This window comes from Balaenoptera acutorostrata, chromosome 3 (assembly GCF_949987535.1).
Source record: "Balaenoptera acutorostrata chromosome 3, mBalAcu1.1, whole genome shotgun sequence".
In the NCBI taxonomy this organism is placed as follows: Eukaryota; Metazoa; Chordata; class Mammalia; order Artiodactyla; family Balaenopteridae; genus Balaenoptera; species Balaenoptera acutorostrata.
This window is the reverse complement of record NC_080066.1, coordinates 93040286-93062312: the sequence shown is the minus strand read 5'-3', so window position 1 is coordinate 93062312 and position 22027 is coordinate 93040286. Positions and strand designations below refer to the sequence as shown.

General features: G+C 39.2%; 1 protein-coding gene across 3 annotated transcripts in view; it reads left to right on the top strand.

The window, feature by feature from the left end:
* Positions 1 to 22027, top strand: part of GOLM2 (golgi membrane protein 2) — a 111094-nt gene that overhangs the window by 729 nt on the left and 88338 nt on the right. The window lies entirely within an intron of this gene.

Genomic DNA, 22027 nt, shown 5'->3' with positions numbered 1-22027 from the left:
GCCTCGGAGGCTCCCCTTACCGCTAACAACCCTATTTCTGTCGGACTTTAACCGGTTTAATCACTGCCACATTTTCCAGTCCCTGCCAGATGAAACTGGCTGTTAAGTTTTGGTTCTCAAGAGTGGCCTGTGTGTGGATGCCGCCTCTTCTCCAAGCTCAGCTGCTGAGCTGGCAGTAGTAATCATCTGGCCTATGTGGTCGGCCGCCTTACGTTTACAGATACACAAATCTGGAGGCTGCCGGATTTGGTGTGTTAACCTTATCCTTTATTCCGTGCACACTGATTATTATTAATTTATTTGTTTAAAGAATTGGGCCTCCTCTAACTCCTCTACTTATGGTGGTCACCATATGTTTTTTAAAGCAGTCTGAGTTTTCTTACATCTCTATAGGGCTATGTATTAAGCAAAGAGTCGGATATTACTGCGTTTTTTGTGATGAAAATGTTATGATAGATGGGCTCTGGAGCCATATATGAGCCACTTGTGACTTGGACATAGATAATCCAAAATTATGTACTCAGTTTGAATGGTTAGTGAAATAGTCGAAAAGGTAGAGCCTAGAAATAAGTTCTAAGCAACAGAATCTCATGTCATTGTCCTCATTGATCTTGAAAGGAAATAAAAATGAAATTTTGTATGCTTAACTATTAGGGTTGGTGTTGGAAAGCCATACTAAGTTTAAATTTTAAAAGTTTAAAGCTAGACTGTAACTAGACCCGCCGCTGAATAGTCTTTGTTCTCACCAGCATATTGGGAACTATGTTATTAACTTATGACCTATGCAACTTCTGTTGATTTACCACAGTAAATTTCTGGGTGGGATAAGTAGATGCCTTTCTTTCTGGACCCTCTTTTGGTAGTCTTCACACTTTTTTTGTGTGTGTTCCTATTATAAGTTTTTATTTTGTATATTAAAATTATTTGTAATAAGTCATTATAAATTAAAATCTCCTGAGCTCCCAACTTCCTTATTGTCACCAACCTCTACCTTGTTTCTTATTTCATGAAGATTGAAGCCCTTAGGTAAGTGCTTTTCTGTAACCTACACCTTCACCATAACATAGACAGCTTCTGAGAGGAGCAAGAGTTCAGCAAACTTACAAACATACTACATACTGAACTCTATAGACTGAAAAATTCTCTTGGGTGGAATAGGCAAAAATCCATGAAATTTTGTAGTATTAAAACAAGGTCTTCAGTCTTGGAATGGTTAGGCATACTATTTAAATTCTCTCCAATCTGGAAAGATAAGTCTTTTTTAGTAATTTATACTCAGGATTCCATTTCTTCCATCTACTGGACTGTAATTATCAGTTTCTTTCAGTAGATTTTCACTTTTACCTTCAACCACATGTAGGTGTTCGCTGTTCTAAAATTTTTTTATTCTTCCATATACTCCCTTCTCCCAATCAACCAATGTCTTTTTAAATTTTCACTGCTGAACTCCGGTTATGGGTGGTCTATAAATGTTTCATCTATTTCTTTTTTCATCCCCATCCTAATTTTTTTTATTCTGTATGCCATCCTTCTTTCCTCCTCTTTTCTGAAGCTATTCTCTTGAAGGTCACAGGTGTCAGTTTTCCTGGTCAAATCCAAAAACACATTTTTATTCTCATTCTATTTAATTTCTCAGTAATTGATTGTCTCTAGCTTTTTGGAAACTATCTCCTTTCTCGCTTCTGTATCATTGAACTCTCCGGATTTGCTTCCTGCCTTCTTCACTATATTCTTGGCTGGATTTTTTTTCCCCCTCCAACAGCCTAACAGTAATGGACTTTATTCTTGGGCCTTTGCTTTCCCCTTACAGCAGTATTTCTCAAGGTGGTGTTAAACAGAATGCTGTCCTAGAAATTGTTTGTAGATGGTCAGGAGAAAAGAGGAAAACCTTCTTTTTGGAGGGAAATATTAAATAGTATAAGCAGTATATCCTCCTCTTGGAATTCATAATGCCTGCTAGCATATAAATGCTCTGAGAAATGTATTAGTAAAGAAGCCTATTTAATTTTGTTTAACTTAGTCTCTATCAGTTAATTTGATCACCGACTACTGTTTTCTTGGCCTACTTGTTACCATGGTACAGAAGAATGTAGCAAAGCACACTAGTTTGGGAAATGTTGCCCCAGGTATCTTAACTATTATTTGGCTAATATTCTATGCAGCTGGCTCACAAATCTATACCTCTTCTTTGCATGTCAATTTTATATTTTGAACTAGCTATAGCATCTTTGTTGGACAGCTTGTGAGTGTATGTTCCTGGGGTTAATGAGGAGGCTTTGAGTTGCTAATAGAAAGGGTTGTCTTGGTCTAGATGAACTATAGATGAAATTTGTCTTTCAGAGGTGTTTCCTTTATTCCTGCTACTCCCTCAATAGCTGAGAGGAGGGACTTATTTTCTATAAATGATCTAAAATCCCTTTGGGTGGTGATAGTGTTGAAGTAAAATTGACAATTAAAAGTGTCTTCCATTTTAAAATAGACTTGTTTTAATGTTTAATCATATTAATGTAGTCTCTTTAAAGTAAAGGCTCTCTCTGCCTTTCAGGGTTTTTACCTATAGTACACACTGGTGCTGGCCCCCTCAATAATCATTTATACCCCCTTTGTTTGGTATATATCCTTCTCTGTGACTCAGGGCTAAGTCCTGATTGGTTTAAACTGATTATGGTAATTTCATTATTCCCAGTGATTAGTTTAGGAAGGGGCTGGCTAGTGAGTTGTGAAGGGAAGTTTCCTTGCTCCTTAAAAGCGTCATACTTGCACCTCTGTGGTTATCTGACGCCAAATCAAAAATCTCCAGTCTAATCATAAGAAAGCATCAGACAAACTCATATTCAGGGACATTCAGGGACAAAGTACCTGAGCAGTACTCTTCAAAATGAAGAGATGGTCTCTTCTGCCAGATACTGTTGCTTCTGCACATGATACCTGAAATTGAGGCAACCGGAGTGCTGGGAGAGTTAGCTAAGGAATGGCTGAGGCACTGAAGATGGCAGAGTGGAGTGTTACAATAGAATATTGGCACTCGTTATGTGAGACAAAAAAATTTCCGTATTGTTTAAGCCAGTCAAGTTGAGAGTTCCTTAGTTGCAGCCTAAGTAAGGTATCCTGACTGTTAATATTTTCATTGTCACCGTAGTATCTGAGATGGAGGTTAAATCTTATATGTCCCCAGGGCAATGAGAGCAGTGACCTCAAATCTGCACGTGGTTTTGGGGTTCCTCAAGGGTCTTTAAGTATCAACAGTGGTGTTTGAACACCTGACTAGGTACTTGCTTCACAATTTTTTGGAGACCAGCATCTTATGGCGGCATCACCTCCCTATATACCCTTCCCCACTCCACTCCATAGATGTTCCACACCAAAAATCCCTTTGCCCTGATGAGCTAGCTGCCTTAGGTATGATGTGTTTTGAGGGGGTGTTGGCAAGGCAGTCCTTGCTCCGGCTACCTTTTTTTTTTTTTAACTGTTATTTTAGAACATTTTAGATCTATGGAATTATTGCAAAGATAGTACAAAGTTTCCTCATACCCCACACCTAATTTCCCCTGTTATTAACATCTTACATTAATATGGTACATTTGTCATAATTAATGAATCCCTATTGATACATTACTAATAACTGAAGTCCATACTTCATTTTGATTTTCTCAGTTTTTCTCTAATGCCCTTTTTCTGTTCCAGGATCCCATCCAGGGTTCCACAGTACATTTAGTTGTCATGTCTCTTTAGTCTTCTTTTAGTTGGGACAGTTTTTTCAGACTTTGTTTTTTATGATATTGAAAGTGTTGAGGATCACTGGTCAGGTGTTTTGTAGAATGTCCCTCAGTTGGGATTTGTTTGATGCTTTTCTCAGGATTAGACTCAGGTAATGGTTTTGGGGAGGACGACCACAGAGATAAAGTGCCATACTCATCGTATCAAGGGAACATCTCCCAAAATGACTTATCACTAGATGTTAACCTTGATCACCTGGCTTGAGGTAGTGTTTATCAGGTTTCTCCACTGTAAAGTTACTCTCTTTTTCTCCTTTTCCATGCCGTACTCTTTGGAAGGAAGTTACTATGTGCAGCCAACACTTAATGAATTGGGAGTTAGGTTCTATCTCCTTAAGGGCAGAATATCTATATAAATTACTTGGAATTCTTCTGCATACAAATTACTTGGACCTTTATCTCCTCTCCCTTATTTATTCAGTCATTTATTTTTATCAGTATGGATTCATGGATATTTACTTTATACTTTAGGTTATAATCCAATGCTACTTTATTTTGTTGCTCAAATCGTTCCAACTTTGGCCATTGGGAGCTCTTTCATTTGCCTCCTGTATCCCTCTGACATAATACCCCATCATTGTGATAAACCCCTACTTTCTGGCACTACAAGATGCTTCTGGCTTATCTTGTATACTTCCTGCCCCAGTCCTAGACTCCTTCTCCACGGACCCCTAGTTCCTTTTATTGGAAAATGGTATTAGACACCAAAGTCTAGGTGCTAGATGTACTCATTGCAACTGTCAGGCTATCTTTGGGAATCTAGGAATCCCTGCTCCACAAGAATTGGAAAGGTGACATTGGACATCTTCTAATTTATTATTCTATCCTGCCATTTTCAATCTGTTATCTGGGCTGTTAGAACACAGAAATTCTTTAAGGGAGCTTGAAATTGTTCATGGAAGTGAGAAACAAGCTCCACTTCTTTGGGATTCCCCCCACATTTACTTTATTTTTTTACCTTCCTCCCTAAGGAGTTTCAGCCTAGAGGGGTGTATTAGTTGGTTACGGCTGCCGTACAAAATACCACAGACTGGTTGGCTAAAAACAACAGAAATTTATGTTCTGATGTAACATAAACTCTGATGGAGTCTGGAAGTCCAAGGTTGAAGTACCAGCAGGTTGGTTTCTTCTGGAGCCTCTCTCCTTGGCTTGCAGATGGCCACCTTCTTGCTGCTTTTTCATCTCATGGTTGTCCTTCTGTGCTCCTGCATCCCTGGGGTCTCTTCCTTTTCTTATAAGGACACCAGTCGTATTGGATTAGGGTCCCACCCTAATGGCCTCATTTTAACTTAATTACCTCTTTAAAGACCTTATTTCCAAATAGGTTTCATTCTGAGGTACTGGGCATTGAGACTTCAGTATATGGGTTTTGGAGGAATACAGTTCAGCCCATAACAAGGGGGAATCTGTGACACACACACTGCTTTTTCTTTCTTCTTTCTGTGAGAAAGACCCTTTCTTCTATTTCCTAGGTGTTGGTTATTTCTCTTATCCTAACTTGAATTCTTCCTGCCTGTATCTTGTACCAAAGTTATGTGATCCAGGTGGGCCAAGTCAAGCTCTTGATAAATAAAAGAAGCTGTTAGAATGTAGAAAAATACCTTCCCAAAACTGTTGTTTTATTACAGATGAAAAAAAAAGTCAGTTTTTAGGTTTGAAGCTGAACAGTAAATGACCTCTTTTTCCCTTTAACAACCATAATCCTCCTTGATGGCAGTAATATATTGTACCTTTGCTTGAATAGGGGAAAGGTCATGTGCCAGAAAGGAGGGTGGATAACATATTACTCTTTTTTTCCAAAAAAATCATTGTTGCGTTTGTGTGTGTACACAACACTCATACACATACCAAGTAAGTATATGTAAAAACCCTGGCACAGAGTAGATGTTCATTACCATGGTTTCAAATCCTGGCCTGCCATTTGCTATGTGTAGAACCCCGGGCAAATCACTTAACTTCTCTGTGCCTTGGTTCCGCATCTGTAAAATAAGGACAGTAATACTTAGCTCTCTCACTCTTGTGAAGTTTAAGTGAATAAATTCATTTAAATGCTTAGAACAATGCCTACCACATAGTAAAAAAAAAAGAAATGTTTAATAAGTGTTATGTTAGCTATTATTATTCCACAACCTCTTCCTTATTTCTGTCCTGCCTTCTTTCCAGGATGGGATTCTGTCTGGGTTCCTGCTTAAGATCCGTCCCAGCTCTAGCCAACCTGCCTCACCCTTTGTTCCTGGTTGTCTGACTCCACCCCTGCCACCTTTCCTGGTCCACTTCTAATTAGGCTTAGTTAACTCCTCTCATACTTGTCTCAGCTGACTCCCTGAAGCCTGCCTACCCCTCTGTAATTTGAAGATCAGCCTTGTACAGTTCTTTAATATGCTGCACATGAAAATTCCTGCCTTTGCCTCTGCCTCCCCCCTCATAATCTGGCCAAATTCTAGCTGTTGTTTAATTGCTACCTCAAATTATTCATAAGCCATACAAAACTCATACCTCCTCTCCAAACTATATATCCCTTTCCTACCTTCTTGGTCCTTATAAAGCTCATGCAACTGTTATTAAGATGGAGGTTAGAAATTTTGGTGTCATCTTTGATTCCTTCCGCATCTCATATTCAGTGAAGGTGCAGAGGAGTTACTTGATCAAATTGAGTTTAAAAAAACATCACTCTGGTTGCAGAACAGAGAATTGATTGGAAAGGAAGCAGGAGCTTCCTAACTAGCCTCCTTGCCCTGGACTCTATTTCTTTCAGTTAGTTCTCCCCCTTAAGCAAACCTGATTTTCCTCAAACCTTACTTTCAGAGTAGTTGTTATCACTCACTGTGTCAAATCAGAATTCTGCTGTCTAACCTTTAAGGTCTTCCTTGGAGTACCTCCATCTACCTTCGTCTCCCACTGTCTCCTGACCCAAACTGTGTTCCAGACGTGTTGCTTTGCTTACCTTTGTCTCCCCACCTGCCTTTCTGTGTCATGTTAATTTCTGTTTCTGTACCTTTATTCCTGTTAATGACTCTTACCTCTTGCCTCTTTTCTGTTTCTCTGTTATACTAATCTTTTGGTACTTCGACCATGAAGCCCTCTGGGACTTCTGACCTGGAGTATGCTTTTTTTTCTTTGTACACAAGTAACATTTATTGTTTGAGCCACACTAATTTATTTTGTTTTTCATTTTTCAGTAATAGTTTCTTAGGTGTTGACTTTGTCTTCTCAACAAAATTTTAAGTTGCTTGAGGAAGGACCATATTTAAAAATTTTTCCAATGAGTTCTTAATAGTCCTTAGAGCTGATACAAAGTGTTATGGGTCACTGGATTAGAGTGGACCCTAATCCAATTTCTTGTGTCCTTATAAGAAGAGGAAATTTGGATACATAAAGAAATACAGGGAAGAAGGCCATGTGGAGATGGAGGCCTTGATTGGAGTGATGCATTTATAAGTCAAGGAATGCCAAGGATTGTCAGCAACTACTAGAAGCTAAGAAAGAGGCAAGGAAGGATCCTCCTTTAGGGCCTTCAAATAGAAAGCATGGCCCTACAGACAACTTAATTTTGGACTTTTAGCCTCCAGAATTGTGAGAGAAAATTTTTGGTTGTTTTAGTCACTGGGTTTGTGGTACGTTGTTATAATGGCTCTAGAACAGTGGTCCCCAACCTTTTTGGCACCAGGGACCACATTCGTGGAAGACAGTTTTTCCACAGTTGGGCGGGGGGCGGGGTATGGTGCAGGTGGTAATGTGAGCGATGCGGAGCAGGAGATGAAGCTTCGCTTGCTCGCCTGCTGCTCACCTGCTGTGTGGCCTGGTTCCTAACAGGCCGTGGACCAGTAATGGTCCGTGCCCCAGGGGTTGGGGACCCCTGCTGTAGAAAACTAATATAAGATTCAATAAAAACTCTGGCGGACTTTTAAAAGTTATTTTATTTTTTTGTAGAAACTGACAAGCTGTTTCTAAAATGTATATGGAAATGCAAATAACCTAGAATAGCCAAAACAATTTTAAAAAGAACAAAGTAGGAGGACTTATACTCCCTGATTTCACGACTTATTATAAAGATATAGTAATCAAGACAGTGTGGAATTATTGAAAAAAATAGGCATATAAATCACTGGAACGGAATAGAGTGCAGAAATAGACCCACAGATATATGGTCAATTGATTTTTGGCAAAAGTGCCAAGACAATTTAATGGGGAAACATTTCAATGAAAGATGTTAAAGCAACTGGATATCTTTACGGTGGTGGGGTGGGTGGTGGTGTTGTATACTGCTGTGCTGCTTCACAACATATACAAAATTAACTTGAACTGAATCATGGACCTAAACGTAAAAGGTGAAACTATAAATCTTATAGAAGACAACACAGGAGAATATTTGTGACTTTGGATAGGCATGGATTTTGAGGGCGCAAAAAGCATGAACCATAAAGAAAAAAACAGATAAATTTGATTATCAAAATTAAAAACTTTCCTCCTCAAAAGGCACTATTTAAAAAAAGAAAGAAAGAAAAAGCAAGTCATGGGTTGGAAGAAATATTCACAATACATTTATCTGATAGAAGAATTGTATCAAGGCAGTCTCCTGTACCAGGACCCAGCCCACCCACCAACAGGGCAACACCAACTCCAAGACCCCCAAGGCCCTACAACCAGAGACCCGGGAACTCCGCTCAGCCCACTAGCAAGTCAGCACTAGCCCCCGGGACCCCCTGGGCCCCAAACCCACCCACCAGCAGGCTGATACCACCTTGGACCCCTTAGCCAGCTACCCCAGGATCCAGCACCACTCACCAGTGGGCCAACACCAGCTTTGGGACACCCTGGACCCTGCAGCCAGCTGTGTCAGGAATTGGCCCCACCCACCAGTGGGCCAACACTAGTCCTAGGACCCCAGGGCCCTCAGCTAGTAGCCTGTGATCCAGCCTCACCAACCAGTGGCCAGCAGCCTCCACACAAGGCACAGCCTGGTAGCCAACAGGGCTGGGGGCCAGCTACACCTACCAGACTGCCTGCAGTAGACAGACTGCCACAACAGAAGGGCCCATGTAGCCCACATAGGGTGCACCCCTAGAGCATATAGCTCTGGTGACCAGAGGGGAGTGTGCTGCTGGGACGCATAGGACATCTACAAAAGTCCACTTTTCCGAGGTTGGGAAATGAAACCAACCTACCAGATACTTAGAATAAAAACAGTAAATTAGGCAAAATGAGGCAACAGAGGAATATCTTCCAAATGAAGGAACAAGATAAAACCCCAAAAGAGATAAGTGAAGTGGAGATAGGCAATCTACCCAACAGAGTTCAAGGTAATGATTGTAAAGATGTTCAAAGAACTTGGGAGAAGATTGGATGAGCAGATGTTTGAAGTTTTTAACAAGACTTAGAAAATATAAAGAAGAACCAAACACAGATGAAGAATACAATAACTGAAATGAAAAATACACTGGAAGGAATGAACAGTAGATTAGATGATACAGAGGTATGGATCAGTGAGCTGGAAGACAGAGTAGTGAAAATTACTGAAGCCGAACAGAAAAAAGAAAAAAAAAGAAATGAGGACAGTTTAAGAGACCTCTGAGACAACATCAAGCATACTAACATTCACGTTGTGTGGGTCCCAGAAGGAGAAGAGAGAGAGAAGGGGACAGAAAACATAATTAAAGACATTATAGCTGAAAACTTCCCTAACCTGGGAAAGGAAACAGACATCCAGGTCCAGTAAGCACAGAGAGTCCCAAACAGGATCAACCCAATGAGGACCACACCAAAACACATTGTAATTAAGGTGGCAAAAATTAAAGATAAAGAAAGAATATTAAAAGCAGCAAGGGACACACCAGTCAGAATGGCCATCATCAAAAAATCTACAAACAATAAGTGCTGGAGAGGGTGTGGAGAAAAGGGAACCCTCTTGCACTGTTGGTGGGAATGTAAACTGATAAAGCCACTATGGAGATCAGTATGGAGGTTCCTTAAAAAACTAAAAATAGAATTACCATATGATCCAGCAATCCCACTACTGGGCATATACCCAGAGAAAACCATAATTCAAAAAGACACATGCACCCCAATGTTCATTGCAGCACTGTTTACAATAGCCAGGTCATGGAAGCAACCTGAATGCACATCGACAGACGAATGGATAAAGAAGATGTGGTACATATATACAATGGAATATTACTCAGCCATAAAAGGAACGAAATTGGGTCATTTGTAGAGACGTGGATGCATCTAGAGACTGTCATACAGAGTGAAGTAAGTCAGAAAGAGAAAAACAAATATCGTATATTAACACATATATGTGGAACCTAGAAAATGGTACAGATGAACCGGTTTGCAGGGCAGAAATTGAGACACAGATGTAGAGAAAAAAACGTATGGACACCAAGGGGGGAAAGCGGCGGGGGTGGGGGGGTGATGAATTGGGAGATTGGGATTGACATGTATACACTGATGTGTATAAAATGGATGACTAATAAGAACCTACTATATAAAAAAATAAGTTAAATTAAAAAAATAATAATAATGCTTATGCAGTGAAACCGCAATTAAAAACTCTGAACAGTGAAGTTCGGGGAGGTTCCTCATTGATGAGTATACTGATGTACTGGAGGGCACCCTGACTCCACAGGGATGGATGCTCTTGCACCCTCCTCTCCCCCATCCTGTTGCTCTAAGTACCTCTTCATCTGCCTATTCATTTGGATCCTCTATAATAAAAGGGCAATCACAAGTGTACTGCTTTTCTTGAGTTCTGTGAGGTATTCTAAAAAATTTCTGAACCTGAGGAGGTCATGCAAATACCCCAATTTATAGACGGCCAGGCAGAAGTGTGGGTTTCTTGGAGATACCTGAAAATTGTGGCTGGGGTCTGATATGGGAAGGGATAATCCTGTGGGACTGTGTCCTTAACTTGTGGGGACTGTGTTAACTCTGGGTAGTTGGGTAGTTAGTGTCAGAACTGAATCAACCCAGTCAGCATCAGAGTATTGGTGTTGAAATGTAATCACACATTCCAGCCTTCCCCACCCACCCATGTCACCAAGGATACAGTACACCTCACAACTGACCTGAGTTCAGTTCTGTCCAACAAAGCTTTCTTGAACACCCAGACATACCAGGAGCTGGGAGGCATGCTGAAAATAAAAAGATTAATCAGCCACAGTTCCTGCCCTTAAGGAGCTCATGGCCTAGCGTGAGAGAAGACAACATGTAATTTCAATATATGTAAAGTCATAGGGTATGGGTAGAAGAGTGCAATGTATGGGGCTATAGAGATACATCTCTAAAAAGCACAGCTATCAATTTAAAAATGGGCCAAGGAGCTTAACAGACACCTTACTAAAAAAGATACACAGATGACAAATAAGCATATGAAAAGATGCTCCATGTCACATGTCATCAGGAAACGCAAATTAAAACAACAATGAGATACCACTACATACCTATTAGAATGGCCAAAATCTGGAACACTGATAACACCAAATGCTGGTGAGGACATGGAGCAACAGGAACTCTCATTCATTGCTGCTAGAAATCCAAAATGGTACAGATACTTTGGAAGACAGTTTGGAGGTTTCTTACATTTGTACCATCGTACCAGCCCAGCAATCGTGTTCCTTGCTATTTACCAAGAGGAGTTGAAAACTTATGCCCAGACAAAAACCTGCACACATACATTTATATCATTTCACTCATAATTGCCACAACTTGGAAGCAAACAAGATGTCCTTAAGTAGGTAAATGGATAAATAAACCGTGGTACATTTAGACAATGGAAGAATATTAATCAATTAAAAAGAAATGAAACTTAAATGCACATTACTAAGTGAAAGAAGCCAATCTGTAAAGGATGCATACTATATGATTCCACCATATGATATTCTAAAAAAGGCAAGACTACCGAGAGAATAGAAAGATCAGTGGTTCAATATTCATTGCAGCACTATTTACAATAGCCAGGGCATGGAAGCAACCTAAGTGTCCATCGACAGATGAATGGATAAAGAAGATGTGGCACATATATACAGTGGAATATTACTCAGACATAAAAAGAAACAAAATTGAGTTATTTGTAGTGAGGTGGATGGACCTAGAGTCTGTCATACAGAGTGAAATAAGTCAGAAAGAGAAAAACAAATACCGTATGCTAACACACATATATGGGATCTAAAAAAAAATGGTTCTGATGAACCTAGGGGCAGGGCAGGAATGAAGACGCAGACGTAGAGAATGGACTTGAGGACACGGGGTTGGGGGAAGGATAAGATGGGGCGAAGTGAGAGAGTAGCAGTGACATATATACATTGCTAAATGTAAAATAGATAGCTAGTGGGAAGCAGCTGCATAGCACAGGGAGATCAGCTCGGTGCTTTGTGACCACCTAAAGGGGTAGGATAGGGAGGGTGGGAGGGAGACGCAAGAGGGAGGAGATATGGGGATATATGTATATGTATAGCTGATTCACTTTGTTGTAAAGCAGAAACTAACACACCATTGTAAAGCAATTATACTCCAATAAAGATGTTAAAAAAAAAGAGGGGCTTCCCTGGTGGCGCAGTGGTTGAGAGTCTGCCTGCCAATGCAGGGGACACGGGTTCGAACCCTGGTCTGGGAAGATCCCACATGCCACGGAGCAACTAGGCCCGTGAGCCACAATAACTGAGCCTGCGCGTCTGGAGCTTATGCTCCGCAACAAGAGAGGCCGCGATAGTGAGAGGCCTGCGCACCGTGATGAAGAGTGGCCCCCACTTGCCGCAACTAGAGAAAGCCCTCGCACAGAAACGAAGACCCAACACAGCCAAAAATAAATTAATTAATTAATTTAAAAAAAAAAAAGAGGGAGGGGATATGGGGATATATGTATATGTATAACTGATTCACTTTGTTGTACAGCAGAAACTAACACACCATTGTAAAGCAATTATACTCCAATAAAGATGTTAAAAAAAAAGAATAAAAAAAAAAGAGGGCGGGTATATGGGGATATATGTTTACGTATAGATGATTCACTTTGTTGTACAGCAGAAACTGACACAACATTGTAAAGCAATTATACTCCAATAAAGATGCTAAAAAAAAAAAAAGGTCATGAAGAACCTAGGGGCAGGACGGGAATAAAGACGCAGAGCTACTAGAGGATGGACTTGAGGACACGGGGAGAGGGAAGGGTAAGCTGGGACAAAGTGAGAGAGTGGCATGGACATACACTACCAAATGTAAAACCGATAGCTAGTGGGAAGCAGCCACATAGCACAGGGAGATCACCTCGGTACTTTGTGACCACCTAGAGGGGTGGGATAGGAAGGGTGGGAGGGATGGAGATGCAAGAGGGAAGAGATATGGGGATATATGTATATGTATAACTGATTCACTTTGTTATAAAGCAGAAACTATCACACCATTGTAAAGCAATTATACTCCAGTAAAGATGTTAAAAAATAAAATAAAAGCAACAGGGGAAAAGCAACAAGTTATATACAAGGGAACTCCCATAAGAGCTGACTTTTCAGCAGAAACTCTGCAGGCCAGAAGGCAGTGGCACGATGTATTTACAGTGATGAAAGGGAAAGATGTACAACCAAGAATACTCTCTCTGGCAAGGCTTTCATTCAGATTTGATGAAGAGATCAGAAGTTTTACAGACAAGAAGAAGCCTTGAAGAGTTCAGTACCACCAAACTAGCTTTACAGAAAAATGTTAAAGGGACTTTTCTAAGTGAAAAAAGACCACCACTAGAAACCTGAAAATTACAAAAGGAGAAGTCTCTTTATAAAGGCAAATATACCATAATGGTAGTAAATCAGTCATGTATGAAGCTAGTAGGAAGGTTAAAAGACAAAAGTAGTAAAATCATACATATCTGTAATAAGCAGTTTAAGGGATACACAAAAGAAAGAGATGTAAAATATGATGTCAAAACCAGTGAATGTTGGGGGCAGGGAGTAAAAATGCTGGGTTGTTAAAATGTGTTTGAACTTAAGAGATCAGCAACTTAAAATAATCATATCTATACATAGATATAGATTGCTATGCACAGTGAGAAGAATATAGTAAATAACTATGTGTTATCTTTGTATGGTGACATATTCTAAGTAGCCTTATTGTGGTGATCATTTTGAAATGTATAGAAATGCCACATCACTATATTGTGCAACAGGAGCTAACATAGTGTTGTAGGTCATTTATACTTCAAAAACAAGCAAACAAACTCATAGTAAAAGAGATCAGATTGTGGTTACCAGAGGGAGGGGGTGGGGGGAGGGGAAATTGGATGAAGGTGGTCAAAAGATCAAAATTAACTTCCAGGTATAATATAAATATGTACTAGGGATGTAATGTATAACATGATAAATATCAGTAACACTGCTCTATGTTATATATATGAACATTGTTAAGAGAGTAAATACTAAGTTCTCATCACAAAAAAATTTTTTTTTCTATTTCTTTCATTTTATATCTATATGAGATGATGGATACTCACTAACTTATTGTGATAATCACTTCATGATGTATGTAAGTCAAATCATGCTGTACACCTTAAACTTATACAGTGCTGTATGTCAATTATATCTCACTAAAACTGGAAGAAAAAAATTGTACCAGAGTATATAAAAAGCCTTTACAACTCAATAATAAGACAACCCAATTTTTTAAAATGAGAAGAAATTTGAACAGACGTTTCATCAAAGATTTATGAATAGCAAATAAGCACATGAAAAGATGCTCAATAAAATTAGTCATCAAGAAAATGCAAATTAAAGCTGCAATGAGACACCACTACATACCCATTAAAATGACTAATACAAAAAGACTGACAATACCAAGTGTTAGTGTGGACGTAGAGTAGCTACAACTCTCATGTACTGCTGGTGGGAGTATAAAATGGTGCAACCACTTTAGCAAACTACTTAGCAGTTTCTTATAAAGTTAAATATAACTTTAAAGTTAAGTATTTATGTTATAAATATGACCCAGCCATTTCACTCCTAGGTATTTGCTGAAGAGAAATGAAAACATGACCACACAAAGACTTATACACAAATACCCATAGTCGCTATATTCACAAAAACCAAAAACTGGAAAAACCCAAATGTTCATCAGCAGGTGAATGGATAAACAAATTGTGATAAATTCATACAGCAGAATATTACTCAACAATAAAAAGGAATGAATTATTGATACACTCAGCAACATAGATGAATCTCAAAACATTATGCTGAGTGAAAGAAGACCAATGTAAAAGAGTACGTACTTGTGATTCCATTTATATAATTGTGTAGAAAAAGCAAACTAATCCGTAATAGTAGAAAATAGAACAGTTGTTGCTTTAGGCCAGAGGTGGAGGGAGGAAAGACAAAGGGGCAAGAGGAAACTTTGAGGGGGTGGTAAAAATGTGCTATATCTTGATTGTAGTGGTGGTTACACAGATGTATAAAGTTATCAAAAGCCATCAAATTGCATACTTTAAATAGATGCAGTCTATTGTATGTAAATTATACAACAACTAAGTTGTTAAAAAATAAAAATTAAAACATGCAGTAGAACTGTGGGCAAGCCAATCAATGGCTTCCTATTGCCCTTAACATAGCTCACAAATATTTTCACAGTATGACTTCAGCCTTGAAGTCCAGTATCAAATATTATTATTCTTTTAGCTCCCTCCACACCACATACTGAATTTTCAGATCCTCAAACTTTCCGTGCTTTTCCCTATTCTGTGCTTTGAAACATAGTGCCCTACACTCAGAACCCTCTTCTCATCTCTCCCAAGCTCCTTATTCCTTCAAACCTCTCACTAATTCTTTACCTCACTAAAGCCTAATCATTTTTAGGACTCAACTAAAACTCTCTTTCTCAGAAATGTCTTCCCCAACCTCTTAAGCGATGTTAGGACCTCCCCTCATATTCCCTGCTGGATTGTAAACTCCATAGGTATACTGTATCTGTCTCATTCACTTGGTCACTGCTGTATCCACAGCATGTAGCATAGGAACTGACCCCAAATAGAGGCTCAAACATATCTGATGAATAAAGAAATGAAATTGGGGTTAAAAATGGAAGCACAGGGTATATAAACATTGAGTGAGAGAGGGATCAGATGAGAGGAAATGGGTGTTATTGAAGCTAAGGAGAAAAGTTTCAAGAACGAGGGACCGGAGAGATCAACTGTACAAAATGCTAAAGATAGTGAAGTTTAAGAGTGGAAAATGTTAGTGGATTAGGCCTTTGTTAATCATCAAATGAGAAGAATTTTTGTCCCAAGTTGACTTAAATTAGATATGTAGGTTTGAAATTGTAAAGGGAAAATAAATTATTTCATATTAAATAGAAAAGTCTTCCTAGAGATAAGTTTTGAAGTCATCCTTAGGGGAAGGACATAGTTTGGCAGAGAGGAAGAATGGGACATGGAAGGCAACTGATCAAAATCTCTGAGGAAACATTGTTCAAAAGGAGCTACCTGGCCAGGAAAAAATAAAGCAAGAAAGTTAGATAAAGTTTTAAGAATCAGAAAGAGAAAATTGAAGCACTGTGAGAAACTAAAATTACTGCATGCCTTGCCTGTGCCAAGATGGACAAAAACTTTAGTCAAAGGGAGCGTTAATTCTCTTCCAAGTAAGAAGCCAAAATGCGGAAACCTTAGGTCTTCATTCACAAAAAACAGTTTTTGCTTTATGAAGTCACAGTTAAACAAATACTCCCTGTTGCTTCAGAGGACATATACTACATTGCCACATTATAGAATATGAATTGTTTCTTTTCCTCTATGCAGTGGGTGGAAGGAATCTCCTTGAATGTTCTTTTAGGTTTTCTCTGCATAACTGAATCCTAGCCAACATTTTTCAAGAATCAGTTAGTTTTATGATCTCCATGAAACCTCCTGGGATTACTCTGACCCTTATCATGGGAACAAGAAAAGGCAGAGAAATATGGAAATAAGAAAGGAAGCCAAAAAAAGAAAAGCGGGGACATGTTTCTAAGAACTTTGTAGTACAGAGTACATTATGTTATCAATATATTTTTGTCAGTTAATATATTAGGGTTTTAATACAAGACCAGGGAATTCCCTGGCAGTCCAGTGGTTAGGACAACATGCTTCCACTGAAGGGGGCACGGGTTCCACCCCTGGTTGGGGAACTAAGATCCTGCAAGCTGCGTGGCGTGGCCAAAAAAAAAAAAAAAAAAGACCAAATTTCTTCAAGATTAACTATACCAATGCACCCAGGAAATAAAGGAACTAACATTATTAAATGTCAAAATCTGTACTAGGGGGCTTCCCTGGTGGCACAGTGGTTAAGAATCCGCCTGCCAATGCAGGGGACATGGGTTCGAGCCCTGGTCTGGGGAGATCCCACATGCTGTGGAGAAACTAAGCCTGTGCGCCACAACTACTGAAGCCCGCGTGCCTAGAGCCCGTGCTCCGCAACAAGAAAAGCCACCACAATGAGAAGCCCGTGCACCGCCACGAAGAGTAGCCCCCGTTCTCCGCAACTAGAGAAAGCCCATGCACAGCAACAAAGACCCAACGCAACCAAAAATAAATAAATTTATTAAAAAAAAAAAAATCTGTACTGGACAGGCTTTTATGTATTTCCATTAACCCTTCTCATTTTATGGTTGAAGAAACAGGCAGGTGAGAGAATGGCAGAATTCTAAACTCAAAGGTCTGTTTGATTCCCAAAGTCCTTTCCAATAAACTGTATTGCCACACATTATGTATCTATATCTGTATTGTTTTAAAATATATAAAATTATGGGCTTCCCTGGTGGCGCAGTGGTTGGGAATCTGCCTGCCAACGCAGGGGACACGGGTTCTAGCCCTGGTCTGGGAGGATCCCATGTGCCGCGGAGCAACTAGGCCCGTGAGCCACAATTACTGAGCTTGCGCGTCTGGAGCCTGTGTTCCGCAACGTGAGAGGCCGCGATGATGAGAGGCCCGCGCACCGCGATGAAGAGTGGCCCCCACTTGCCACAACTAGAGAAAGCCCTCCCACAGAAATGAAGACCCAACACAGCCATAAATAACAAATAAATAAAAATTTAAATAAATAAATAAAAATAAAATATATAAAATTATATATTATTATATAAGAGTAGTTATCTTGCCGACAAATCAGATAACTTTTGAGTATTCACTATGTGTATTAGTTGCCTAGGGCTGCAGTAACAAAGCACCACAAACTGGATGGCTTAAAATAATAGAAATTTATTATCTCACAGTTTTGGAGAGTAGAAGTCCAAAATTAAGGTGTTGGCAGGGCTGTGCTCTCAGTGGAGCCTCTAGGAGAAGATTCTTCTAGCTTCTGATAACTGCAAGCGTTCTTTGGCTTATGGCAGCATAACTTCAGTCTCTGTTTCCATCTTCAATGGCTGTCTTCCCAACACGTCTGTGTGTCTTTGTCTCTACACATGGTGTTCTCTTCCCTAATTCTGTTTTCTTTTCTAATAAGGATACTGGTCATGGTAGATTAAGGCCTACCCTAATCCAGTGTGACTTCATTTTAACTTGATTACATCTGCAGTGACGCTATTTCTAAGTAAGGTCACATTCACAGGTATTGGGGGGGGGGGTTAGGACTCAAACATATCTTTTGGGGGATACAACTCAACCCATAATAAGTCTATAAATCAATTTGGAGTGAACTGAATCTTAACCATATTGAATCTTCCAATCCATGAACGTGGTATATCTATGTTTACGTCTTCTTTAAATTCTTGCAGCAACATTTTATAATTTTCAGTGTTCCAGACTCACATATTTTATTATGTTTATCCCCAAGTATTTCATGTATTTGATGCTATCAAAAATGGAATTGTATCTTTTATTCCATTTTCCACTTCTTCTTTGCAGGTGTATAGAAGTGCTATTAATTTTTATATATTGGTCATTTCCTTGCACTAGAACTTATTAGTTCTAGCACTAATGGAATCTAAGGATTCTACAAAAAGCCATTAGAACTCATTAGTAGTAGCTTTTTTGGTAGATACTTTAAAATTATTTCTGGACATGATCATGTCATCTGCAAATAAAGACAGTTTTTTCCCCCTTTCCAGTTGGATGCTTTTTATTTTATTTTTCCTTGCCTTATTGTACTGGCTAGGACCTCCAGTACAACGTTAAATAGAAGTAGGATTGGATATCCTTGCAGAGAGAGCATTTAACAAAATTTAACACTCATTCATGATAAAAACTCTCAGCAGAATAGGAATAGAAGGAAACTTCCTCATATTCATCAGGGATGTCTATCAAAACCCCACAGCTAACATTATATTTAATGGCAAAAGACTAAATGCTTTCTCCTAAGATCAGAAACATTGAAGGATTTTAAGTAGAGAATTACTTGAGCAAATTGAGCTTAAAACTCTACTCTGGCTGCAGAATAGAGAATTGACTAGAAGGGAGAAAAAGTAGATGTAGGGAAAATAAATAAAAGATTTTTATTAAAGAATTTTTTTTAGTAGTACAGATGAGAGATAATGGAGTCTTCAGGTAAGCACAGTGTAATTCTTAACTTGGGCAATACCAGCCTCAGGAGGCATTTTTGTTAGTACTGACTGGGGAGTGTTAATGGCATTTAGGTGTGGAGCCAGGAATGCTAGATGTTCTGTATTGCAGAAGAGAGCCCTAACAGTGAAGTACTGTTTCACTCCAAAAGCCAGTGGCACCTTGATGGAGAAAATACTGGGTCATTAAGGCACAGAAATGGAGAGACATAGAATTAACAGAACTTTGTAATACATTTGTTGTGTGATGGAGAGGCAAAGATGAATCCTGTGGTACTGGTGATACTGGTGGTGGTGCCATGACCTGAGGTAGGAACCTTAGATTAGAAGTTAGTTAGAGAACAGTGCAATTTTAGGTTAGTCGAGTTTGAGGAATCTATGAAATATCTAGTAGGCTGTTGAAAATACACTTCTGGAACTCAGTAGAAAGGACAAGCTAGGAAAAGATTTTGGTTGTTGAAGTCATAGGAATGGTCTAGGTTATAGAGTGAGATGATGAATATATGTAAGACAGAGCTTTGCAGCATATAAGGGTATAGTAGAGGAGGAGCAGGTTTAAATGACTGAGAAAGAGTAGCCAGAGAGAGGAAGAAAAAGCTGGATACTGTGGTGGCATGTAGGTCAAGGGAAAGAGTTTTGAGGAAGAGTCACCAGTGTTAATTGCTGTAATTATTTACTTATGATTGTCTCTCCATAACTAGATTGTGGGCCAAATAGGGCTGTATGTTTTGTTCATCTTTGTATTCCCACAGTCCCTGTCATAACATTGCTTAATAAATGTTTAAGATTCTTGAGGAAGAGTCCATATTTATTAATCTGCATATGTTTTAAGTACCTGGTTTATACCCAGTTAATAAATAACTGTTGAGTGAATAACCGTATCTGAACATTTATACTGGATCTGTTTTTTCATGTCTTCCAATTTTATATTGTGAATTTCTTGACTACAAAAATCTAGTCTAAACTTTGTAAACACTTAACATATTTGGTACTATGCCCTATGTGTGGACTCAGTAAATATTTGATGATTGATTCAGCAGTTTGCACTGGCTCTTAAACTTACATTTTTAAAAAAAAATTTTTGGCTGCGTTGGGTCTTCGTTGCTGTACGCGAGCTTTCTCTAGTTGTGGCGAACAGGGGCTACTCTTCGTTGCGGTGCACGGGCTTCTCATTGAGGTGGCTTCTCGTTGCAGAGCACGGGCTCTAGGCGCGCGGGCTTCAGTAGTTGCAGCATACAGGCTCAGTAGTTGCGGCACGCAGGCCATAAAGCGCATGGGCTTCAGTAGTTGTGGCTCGCAGGCTTCAGTAGTTGTGGCTCGCAGGCTTTAGAGTGCAGGCTCAGTAGTTGTGGTGCATGGGGCTTAGTTGCTCCGCAGCATGTGGGATCTTCCCAGACCAGGGCTTGAACCTGTGTCCCCTGCATTGGCAGGCGGATTCTTAACCACTGCGCAACCAGGGAAGCCCCTGCACTGGCTCTTAAAGCATGCGTAAATATGTGCTGGGGCTACCACGGATATTATCCACATATCTGATTACACTACTTTTCTGGAAGACATAATCAAAATATTCTGATGTAAAGGCACTCATTATCAACTCATTATCTTTCTGGCATACATAGAATGTATCCTTTTTTTGAAACATATGATAGTACATCTAGATTAGTATTTTGTTCATTTAGAAACTCAAAAGTATTCTCCTGGTTCAATTTAGCATTTATATGAAGAGAAGAAGACCTAATGGGAGCATAATGAAAAAATTGAGTTGTCTTATATACTGCATATCATCAGGGACTTGTTGCATAAACTGGAAACTGACTTAAAATAAATTCACAAAGGGTAAAATGAAATAAGTCCTTTTCCTGATATAGTGCTTTGTGATTTTTCAAAGCACATTATATGCATAAGTCATTTATATGGGCAAGTTGAGTATTTACCATGTGCTAGGTGCTAGGGATAGAAAAATAAGATTCAATACTAGTCCTCAATAGTGGATATGTAAATCAGCTATACTTCAATTTAAAAAAAAAGAATATTAAAAAAAATTACTAGTCCTCAAGGAACTTTATCTAATGGGGGAGATACACATAGAGAAATAATTCATAATGCATGATTAAATGCCACAGTAGAACTGTTTACAAAGGGATTTGAAAGTATTAAGGAACAATTGATTAACTGCTTCAGGAAGTCAGGAAAGAAAGGATTCACTGAAGATGAATCCTAATGGATGAAGAGTAGTTCACCGAACTTAGAAAGGGGTAAGGACAGAAGGAACATAAATGAAGCCAGGAAAGCTTGAAAGTATGTTGTACCTTCACAGGTCAAGCAGTTCAATAGGAGAGTAGAATGCAAGGTACATGTTGGTGAGAAGGAAGGGAATTTGTGGCTGCAGATAAAGCTGTTTAGGGCCAGACTCTTTATTATTAATTTTTTTATTGTGGTAAAATTTATGTAACATAAAATTTACTGTTTTAACCATTTTTAAGTTTACAGTTTAGTGGCATTCACAACATTGTAAAATCATCACCACTATCTATTTCCAGAACTTTTTCACCATCCCAAGGAGAAACTCTGTACCCATTAAGCAATAACTGCCCCCCTCTCCCAGCCCCTGGTAACCTCGATTTTACTTTTTGTCTCTATGAATTTGTCTATTCTGGATACTTCATATAAATGGAATCATACCACATTTGTCCTTTGTGTATGGCTTATTGCACTTAGCATAATGTTTTCAAGGTTTATCTATGTTGTAGCAT